Consider the following 11,081-nt stretch of genomic DNA (forward strand, 5'->3'; position numbering starts at 1 on the left):
AATATTGAGGCTATGCAGGGCTGGATATAATATCTATAGGGTGCTGCTGGGCTGTATTTATTATTTGCCAGTTGCAACCTCCAAATTATATATACAGGCCAGCACAGCCTCCAAATAACATATATAGCCCACTAGCCCAGCATTGCCTCTAGTTGTTAATATATACAGCCCAGCACAGCCTTCAGGTAATATGTATAGCCCAGAACAGCCTTCAGGTAATATGTACAGCCCAGCACAGCCTTCAGGTAATATTTACAGCCCAGCACAGCCTCCAAGTGATATATACAGCCCAGCACAGCCTCCAGGTAATATATACAGCCCACCACAGCCTCCAGGTAATATATACAGCCCACCACAGCCTCCAGGTAATATATACAGCCCAGCACAGCCTCCAGGTGATATATACAGCCCAGCACAGCCTCCAGTTAATATATACAGCCCACCACAGCCTCCAGGTAATATATACAGACCAGCACAGCCTTCAGGTAATATATACAGCCCACCACAGCCTCCAGGTAATATATACAGCCCACCACAGCCTTCAGGTAATATATACAGCCCACCACAGCCTTCAGGTAATATATACAGCCCACCACAGCCTTCAGGTGATATATACAGCCCAGCACAGCCTTCAGGTAATATTTACAGCCCAGCACAGCCTCCAGGTGATATATACAGCCCAGCACAGCCTCCAGTTAATATATACAGCCCAGCACAGCCTCCAGGTGATATATACAGCCCAGCACAGCCTCCAGTTAATATATACAGCCCAGCACAGCCTCCAGGTAATATATACAGCCCACCACAGCCTCCAGGTAATATATACAGCCCACCACAGCCTCCAGGTAATATATACAGCCCACCACAGCCTCCAGGTAATATATACAGCCCACTACAGCCTCCAGGTAATATATACAGCCCACCACAGCCTTCAGGTAATATATACAGCCCACCACAGCCTTCAGATAATATATACAGCCCACCACAGCCTTCAGATAATATATACAGCCCAACACAGCCTCCAGGCAATATATACAGCCCAGCACAGCCTCCGGTTAATATACACAGCCCACCACAGCATTCAGGTAATATATACAGCCCACCACAGCCTCCAGGTAATACATACAGCCCACCACAGCCTCCAGGTAATATATACAGCCCAGCACAGCCTCCAGTTAATATATACAGCCCACCACAGCCTTCAGGTAATATATACAGCCCACCACAGCCTTCAAGTAATATATACAGCCCACCACAGCCTCCAGGTAATGTATACAGCCCAGCACAGCCTCCAGTTAATATATACAGCCCACCACAGCATCCAGGTAATAGATACAGCCGTCCACAGACTCAAGTTAATATACACAGCACAGACTCCAGTTAATAATACAGTACAGCAACAGCCTTCAGGTAATATATACAGCGCCCAGCACAGACTCCAGGTAATATATAATACAGCCTAGCACAGCCTCCAGTTAATATATACAGTTCAGCATAGCTTTCAAGGGAACCAGTCACACCCCTTCCCGCAGGCGTTTTTAAGTAAAAGAGCCACCTTGTGCAGCACTAATACTAATGCTGCATTCTGTTAAGGTGTCTCTGTTACTTAGCTTCAGTTCCACCGCTGAAATAATCGTTTATATAATTGTTCAAAAATACCTGAATTTTGACAGGGGGGCAGGTCTTTCCCCCTCTGACAGACACCTCGCATTCATCATTGATTTCGTATTTGACGCCTCCTCCGATTTCATTTGAAATGCTAGCGCCTGCGCTGTACTGTAGTTTAGTGGGCATGCGCAGTCAGCACTGCCCGACGTGCCCGTGCTGTCAGATAACATCCCGGCCATCATATCACGCGGGCCTGAGATCCAGCCCCGCAGTCGTTTATGATTTATTCACACTGCTGGGTTGGGATTCTCGGGCATGCGCAGTGGTTATCTGCGGCTCTCTGCCTCCCGGAAATCCCTCCGCCTCATTCCTACATTGCATCGTCAGCGTTGGAATCGTCAGCTCCTCCATTATTGACGTGGCATCACATCCTCCCCTCTGAAAGCTCCTAAAGCTGAACGCTGGTGTGTGGGTCTGCATGTGTTGGTTCTTTGCGGCTTTGGCAATGCTGGGGGTGATGATTGCATGGCACTATAGTGCCAGGCAGCAATGCTTGGGGTGATGATAATACGGCACTATAGCGCCAGGCGGCAATGCTGGGGGTGATGATTGCACAGCACTATAGTGCCAGGCGGCAATGCTAGAGTTAATGACAATACGGCACTGTAGTGCCAGGCACCAATGCTTGTGGTGATGATAATACAACACTGCAGTGTCAGGCAGCAAAGATGGGGGTGATGATAATACGGCATTATAGTGCCAGGTGGCAATGCTGGGGGTGATGATAATACAACACTATAATGCCAGGCGGCAATGCTGGGAGTGATGATTAAACCGCACTATTGTGCAAAGCAGCAATGATGGGGTGATGACTGTACTGCATTATTGTGCAAAGCAGCAATGATAGGGGTGCTGATTATACCGCACTATAGTGCCAGGCGGCAATGCTTGGAGTGATGATAACACGGCACTATAGTGCCAGGCGTCAATGCTGGGGGTGATGATAATATGGCACTATAGTGCCAGGCGGCAATGCTGGGGGTGATGATAATACGGCATTATAGTGCAAGGCGGCAATGCTTGGGGTGATGATAATACGGCACTATAGTGCCATTCGGCAATGTTGGACGTGATGATAATACGGCACTATAGTGCCAGGAAACAATGCTGTGGTGATGATAATACGGCACTATAGTGCCAGGTGGCAATGCTGGGGGTGATGATAATACGGCACTATAGTGCCAGGTGGCAATGCTGGGGGTGATGATAATACGGCACTATAGTGCCAGGCGGCAATGCTGGGGGTGATGATAATAAGACACTATAGTGCCAGGTGGCAATGCTTGGGGTGATGATAATACGGCACAGCAGTGCCAGGTGGCAATGCTAGGGGTGATGATAATACAGCACTATAGTGCCAGGCAGCAATGCTGGGGGTGATGAAAATACGAAACTATAGTGCAAGGCGGCAATGCTGGGGGTGATGAAAATATGACACTATAGTGCCAGGCGGAAATGCTTGGGGTAATGATAATACGGCAGAATAGTGCCAGTCGGCAATGCTGGGGGTGATGATAATACTGCACTATTGTGCCAGGCGGCAATGCTGGTGGTGATGATCATACGGCACTATAGTGCGAGGATGAAATGCTTGGGGTGATGATAATACAGCACTGTAGTGCCAGGTGGCATTGCCGTGGGTGATGATAATACGACACTATAGTGCCAGGCGGCAATGCTGGGGGTGATGATAATATGGCACAATAGTGCCTGGCGGCAATGCTGGGGGTGATGATAATACGGCACTATAGAGCCAGGCGGCAATGCTGGGGGTGAAGATAATACAGCACTTTACTGCCAGGTGGCAATGCCGGGGGTGATGATTATACAGCACTATAATGCCAGGCGGCAATGCTGGGCGTGATGATTAGACCGCACTATTGTGCAAAGCTGCAATGATGGGGTGATGATTGCACTGCATTATTGTGCAAAGCAGCAATTATAGGGGTGCTGATTATACCGCACTATAGTGCCAGGCGGCAATGCTTGGAGTGATGATAATACGGCACTATAGTGCCAGGCGGCAATGCTGGGGGTGATGATAATACGGCATTATAGTGCAAGGCGGCAATGCTTGGCGTGATGATAATACGGCACTATAGTGCCAGGCACCAATGCTGGGGGTGATAATACGATACTATACTGCCATGCGGCAATGCTGGGGGTGATGATAATACGGCACTATAGTGCCAGGCGACAATGCTGGGGGTAATGATAATACGGTACTATAGTGCCAGGTGCCAAAGCTGAGGGTGATAATACGACACTATAGTGCCAGGCAGCAATGCTGGGGGTGATGATAATACGGCACTGTAGAGCAAGGCGGCAATGCTGGGGGTGATGATAAAACAGCACTGTAGAGCAAGGCGGCAATGCTGGGGGTGATGATAATACGGCACTATAGTACCAGGCGGCAATGCTTGGGGTGATGATAATACGGCACTGTAGTGCCAGGCGGCAATGCTGGGGGTGATGATAATACGGCACTGTAGTGGAAGGCGGCAATGCTTGGAGTGATAATACGGCACTATAGTACCAGGCGGCAATGCTGGTGTTGATGATAATACGGCACTGTAATGCCAGGTGGCAATGCTTGGGGTGATGATAATACCGCACTATCGTGCCAGGTGGCAATGCTGGGGGTGATGATAATATGGCACTATAGTGCCAGGCGGCACTGCTGGGGGTGATGATAATACGGCACTATAGTGCCAGGCGGCAATGCTTGAGGTGATGATAATACGGCACTGTAGTGCCAGGCGGCAATGCTTGGGGTGATGATAATACAGCACTGTAATGCCAGGTGGCAATGCTGGGGGTGATGATAATACGGAACTATAGTGCCAGGTGGCAATGCTAGGGGTGATGTTAATACAGCACTTTAGTGCCAGGCGGCAATGCTGGAGGTGATGATAATACGACACTATAGTGCCAGGCGGCAATGCTGGGGGTGATGAAAATACGGCACTATAGTGCCAGGCGGCATTGCTGGGGTGATGATAATACGGCACTATAGTGCCAGGCGGCAATGTTTGGGGTGATGATAATACGGCACTTAAGTGCCAGGCGGCAATGCTGGGGGTGATGATTATACGGCACTATAGTGCCAGGCAACAATGCTGGGGGTGATGATAATACAACACTATAGTGCCAGGCGGCAATGCTGGGGTGATGATAATACGGCACTATATTGCCAGGAGGCAATGCTGGGGGTGATGATAATACGGCACTATAGTGCGAGGCGGCAATGCTTGAGGTGATGATAATACGGCACTATAGTGCCAGGCGGCAATGCTTGGGGTGATGATAATACAGCACTGCAGTGCCAGGTGGCAATGCTGGGGGTGATGATAATACGGCACTATAGTGCCAGGCGGCAAAGCTGGGGGAGATGATAATACGGCACTATAGTGCGAGGCGGCAATGCTGGGGGTGATGATAATAGGGCACTATAGTGCTAGGCGGCAATGCTAGGGGTGACGATAATACGGCACTATAGTGCCAGGTGGCAATTCTTGGGGTGATGATAATACGGCACAGTAGTGCCAGATGGCAATGCTGAGGGCGATGATAATACGGCACAATAGTGCCAAGCGGCAATGCTTGGGGTGAGGATAATGCGGCACTATAGTGCCAGGCGGCAATGCTGGGGGTGATGATAATACGGCACTATAGTGCCAGGTGGCAATGCTGGGGGTGATGATAATACGGCACTATAGTGCCAGGCGGAAATGCTGGGGGTGATGATAATACGGCACTATAGTGCCAGGCGGAAATGCTGGGGGTGATGATAATACAACACTGTAGTGCCAGGTGGCAATTCTGGGGGTGATAATACGACACTATAGTGGCAGTCGGCAATGCTGGGGGTGATGATAATACGGCACTATAGTGTCAGGCGGCAATGCTGGGGGTGATGATAATACGGCGCTATAGTGCCAGGCACCATTGCTGGGGGTGATGATAATGCGGCACTATAGTGCCAGGCGGCAATGCTTGAGGTGATGATAATACGGCACTATAGTGCCAGGCGGCAATGCTGGTGTTGATGATAATACAGCACTGTAATGCCAGGTGGCAATGCTTGGGGTGATGATAATACGGCACTATAGTGCCAGGTGGCAATGCTGGGGGTGATGATAATATGGCACTATAGTGCCAGGCGGCACTGCTGGGGGTGATGATAATACGGCACTATAGTGCCAGGCGGCAATGCTTGAGGTGATGATAATACGGCACTATAGTGCCAGGCGGCAATGCTTGGGGTGATGATAATACAGCACTGTAATGCCAGGTGGCAATGCTGGGGGTGATGATAATACGGAACTATAGTGCCAGGTGGCAATGCTAGGGGTGAAGTTAATAAAGCACTTTAGTGCCAGGCGGCAATGCTGGAGGTGATGATAATACGACACTATAGTGCCAGGCGGCAATGCTGGGGGTGATGAAAATACGGCACTATAGTGCCAGGTGGCATTGCTGGGGTGATGATAATACGGCACTATAGTGCCAGGCGGCAATGTTTGGGGTGATGATAATACGGCACTGAAGTGCCAGGCGGCAATGCTGGGGGTGATGATAATACAACACTATAGTGCCAGGCGGCAATGCTGGGGTGATGATAATACGGCACTATATTGCCAGGAGGCAATGCTGGGGGTGATGATAATACGGCACTATAGTGCGAGGCGGCAATGCTTGAGGTGATGATAATACGGAACTATAGTGCCAGGCGGCAATGCTTGGGGTGATGATAATACAGCACTGCAGTGCCAGGTGGCAATGCTGGGGGTGATGATAATACGGCACTATAGTGCCAGGCAGCAAAGCTGGGGGAGATGATAATACGGCACTATAGTGCGAGGCGGCAATGCTGGGGGTGATGATAATAGGGCACTATAGTGCTAGGCGGCAATGCTAGGGGTGATGATAATACGGCACTATAGTGCCAGGTGGCAATTCTTGGGGTGATGATAATACGGCACAGTAGTGCCAGATGGCAATGCTGGGGGTGATGATAATACGGCGCTATAGTGCCAGGTGGCAATGGTGGGGGTAATGATAATACGGCACTGTAGTGCCAGGTGGCAATGCTGGGGGTGATAATACGACACTATAGTGGCAGTCGGCAATGCTGGGGGTGATGATAATACGGCACTATAGTGTCAGGCGGCAATGCTGGGGTTGATGATAATACGGCGCTATAGAGCCAGACACCATTGCTGGGGGTGATGATAATACGACTCTATAGTGCCAGGCACCATTGCTGGGGGTGATGATAATGCGGCACTATAGTACCAGGCGGCAATGCTGGTGTTGATGATAATATGGCACTATAGTGCCAGGCGGCAAAGCTTGGGTTGATGATAATACGGCACTGTAGTGCCTGGTCGCAATGCTTGAGGTGATGATAATACGTCACTATATTGCCAGGCGGCAATATTTGGGGTGATATTAATATGGCACTGTAGTGCCAGGCGGCAATGCTTGGGGTGAGGATAATACGGCACTATAGTGCCAGGCGGAAATGCTGGGGGTGATGATAATACGGCACTATAGTGCCAGGCGGCAATGCTTGGGGTGAGGATAATACGGCACTATAGTGCCAGGCGGAAATGCTGGGGGTGATGATAATACGGCACTATAGTGCCAGGCAACAATGCTGGGGGTGATGATAATACAACACTGTAGTGCCAGGTGGCAATTCTGGGGGTGATAATACGACACTATAGTGGCAGTCGGCAATGCTGGGGGTGATGATAATACGGCACTATAGTGTCAGGCGGCAATGCTGGGGGTGATGATAATACGGCGCTATAGAGCCAGACCCCATTGCTGGGGGTGATGATAATACGACTCTATAGTGCCAGGCACCATTGCTGGGGGTGATGATAATGCAGCACTATAGTACCAGGCGGCAATGCTGGTGTTGATGATAATACAGCACTGTAATGCCAGGTGGCAATGCTTGGGGTGATGATAATACCGCACTATCGTGCCAGGTGGCAATGCTGGGGGTGATGATAATATGGCACTATAGTGCCAGGCGGCACTGCTGGGGGTGATGATAATACGGCACTATAGTGCCAGGCAGCAATGCTTGAGGTGATGATAATACGGCACTATAGTGCCAGGCGGCAATGCTTGGGGTGATGATAATACAGCACTGTAATGCCAGGTGGCAATGCTGGGGGTGATGATAATACGGAACTATAGTGCCAGGTGGCAATGCTAGGGGTGATGTTAATACAGCACTTTAGTGCCAGGCGGCAATGCTGGAGGTGATGATAATACGACACTATAGTGCCAGGCGGCAATGCTGGGGGTGATGAAAATACGGCACTATAGTGCCAGGCGGCATTGCTGGGGTGATGATAATACGGCACTATAGTGCCAGGCGGCAATGTTTGGGGTGATGATAATACGGCACTGAAGTGCCAGGCGGCAATGCTGGGGGTGATGATTATACGGCACTATAGTGCCAGGCAACAATGCTGGGGGTGATGATAATACAACACTATAGTGCCAGGCGGCAATGCTGGGGTGATGATAATACGGCACTATATTGCCAGGAGGCAATGCTGGGGGTGATGATAATACGGCACTATAGTGCGAGGCGGCAATGCTTGAGGTGATGATAATACGGCACTATAGTGCCAGGCGGCAATGCTTGGGGTGATGATAATACAGCACTGCAGTGCCAGGTGGCAATGCTGGGGGTGATGATAATACGGCACTATAGTGCCAGGCGGCAAAGCTGGGGGAGATGATAATACGGCACTATAGTGCGAGGCGGCAATGCTGGGGGTGATGATAATAGGGCACTATAGTGCTAGGCGGCAATGCTAGGGGTGATGATAATACGGCACTATAGTGCCAGGTGGCAATTCTTGGGGTGATGATAATACGGCACAGTAGTGCCAGATGGCAATGCTGAGGGCGATGATAATACGGCACAATAGTGCCAAGCGGCAATGCTTGGGGTGAGGATAATGCGGCACTATAGTGCCAGGCGGCAATGCTGGGGGTGATGATAATACGGCACTATAGTGCCAGGTGGCAATGCTGGGGGTGATGATAATACGGCACTATAGTGCCAGGCGGAAATGCTGGGGGTGATGATAATACGGCACTATAGTGCCAGGCAACAATGCTGGGGGTGATGATAATACAACACTGTAGTGCCAGGTGGCAATTCTGGGGGTGATAATACGACACTATAGTGGCAGTCGGCAATGCTGGGGGTGATGATAATACGGCACTATAGTGTCAGGCGGCAATGCTGGGGGTGATGATAATACGGCGCTATAGAGCCAGACACCATTGCTGGGGGTGATGATAATACGACTCTATAGTGCCAGGCACCATTGCTGGGGGTGATGATAATGCGGCACTATAGTACCAGGCGGCAATGCTGGTGTTGATGATAATACAGCACTGTAATGCCAGGTGGCAATGCTTGGGGTGATGATAATACGGCACTATAGTGCCAGGTGGCAATGCTGGGGGTGATGATAATATGGCACTATAGAGCCAGGCGGCACTGCTGGGGGTGATGATAATACGGCACTATAGTGCCAGGCGGCAATGCTTGAGGTGATGATAATACGGCACTATAGTGCCAGGCGGCAATGCTTGGGGTGATGATAATACAGCACTGTAATGCCAGGTGGCAATGCTGGGGGTGATGATAATACGGAACTATAGTGCCAGGTGGCAATGCTAGGGGTGAAGTTAATAAAGCACTTTAGTGCCAGGCGGCAATGCTGGAGGTGATGATAATACGACACTATAGTGCCAGGCGGCAATGCTGGGGGTGATGAAAATACGGCACTATAGTGCCAGGCGGCATTGCTGGGGTGATGATAATACGGCACTATAGTGCCAGGCGGCAATGTTTGGGGTGATGATAATACGGCACTGAAGTGCCAGGCGGCAATGCTGGGGGTGATGATAATACAACACTATAGTGCCAGGCGGCAATGCTGGGGTGATGATAATACGGCACTATATTGCCAGGAGGCAATGCTGGGGGTGATGATAATACGGCACTATAGTGCGAGGCGGCAATGCTTGAGGTGATGATAATACGGAACTATAGTGCCAGGTGGCAATGCTTGGGGTGATGATAATACAGCACTGCAGTGCCAGGTGGCAATGCTGGGGGTGATGATAATACGGCACTATAGTGCCAGGCGGCAAAGCTGGGGGAGATGATAATACGGCACTATAGTGCGAGGCGGCAATGCTGGGGGTGATGATAATAGGGCACTATAGTGCTAGGCGGCAATGCTAGGGGTGATGATAATACGGCACTATAGTGCCAGGTGGCAATTCTTGGGGTGATGATAATACGGCACAGTAGTGCCAAATGGCAATGCTGGGGGTGATGATAATACGGCGCTATAGTGCCAGGTGGCAATGGTGGGGGTAATGATAATACGGCACTGTAGTGCCAGGTGGCAATGCTGGGGGTGATAATACGACACTATAGTGGCAGTCGGCAATGCTGGGGGTGATGATAATACGGCACTATAGTGTCAGGCGGCAATGCTGGGGTTGATGATAATACGGCGCTATAGAGCCAGACACCATTGCTGGGGGTGATGATAATACGACTCTATAGTGCCAGGCACCATTGCTGGGGGTGATGATAATGCGGCACTATAGTACCAGGCGGCAATGCTGGTGTTGATGATAATATGGCACTATAGTGCCAGGCGGCAAAGCTTGGGTTGATGATAATACGGCACTGTAGTGCCTGGTCGCAATGCTTGAGGTGATGATAATACGGCACTATATTGCCAGGCGGCAATATTTGGGGTGATATTAATATGGCACTGTAGTGCCAGGCGGCAATGTTTGGGGTGATGATAATACGGCACTTAGTGCCAGGCGGCAATGCTGAGGGTGAAGATAATACGGCACTATAATGCCAGGCGGCAATGCTGGGCGTGATTATTAGACCGCAGTATTGTGCAAAGCAGCAATGATGGGGGTGCTGATTATACCGCACTATAGTGCCAGGCGGCTAAGCTTGGGGTGATGATAATACAGCACTGTAGTGCCAGGCGTCAATGCTGGGGGTGATGATAATACGGCACTATAGTGCGAGGCGGCAATGCTTGAGGCGACGATAATACGGCACTGTAGTGCCAGGCGGCAATGCTGGGGGTAATGATAATACAGCCCTGTAGTGCCAGGTGGCAATGCTGGGGGTGATGATAATACGGCACTATAGTGCCAGGCGGCCATGCTTGGGGTAATGATAATACAGCACTGTAGTGCTAGGTGGCAATGCTGGGTGTGATAATATGGCACTATGGTGCCAGGCACCAATGCTGGGGGTGATGATAATACGACACTATACTGCCAGGCGGCAATGCTGGGGGTGATGATAATACGGCACTATA

This window comes from Dendrobates tinctorius, unplaced genomic scaffold (assembly GCF_039654945.1).
Source record: "Dendrobates tinctorius isolate UK_male_01 unplaced genomic scaffold, ASM3965494v1 ptg000413c, whole genome shotgun sequence".
Lineage (NCBI taxonomy): Eukaryota > Metazoa > Chordata > Amphibia > Anura > Dendrobatidae > Dendrobates > Dendrobates tinctorius.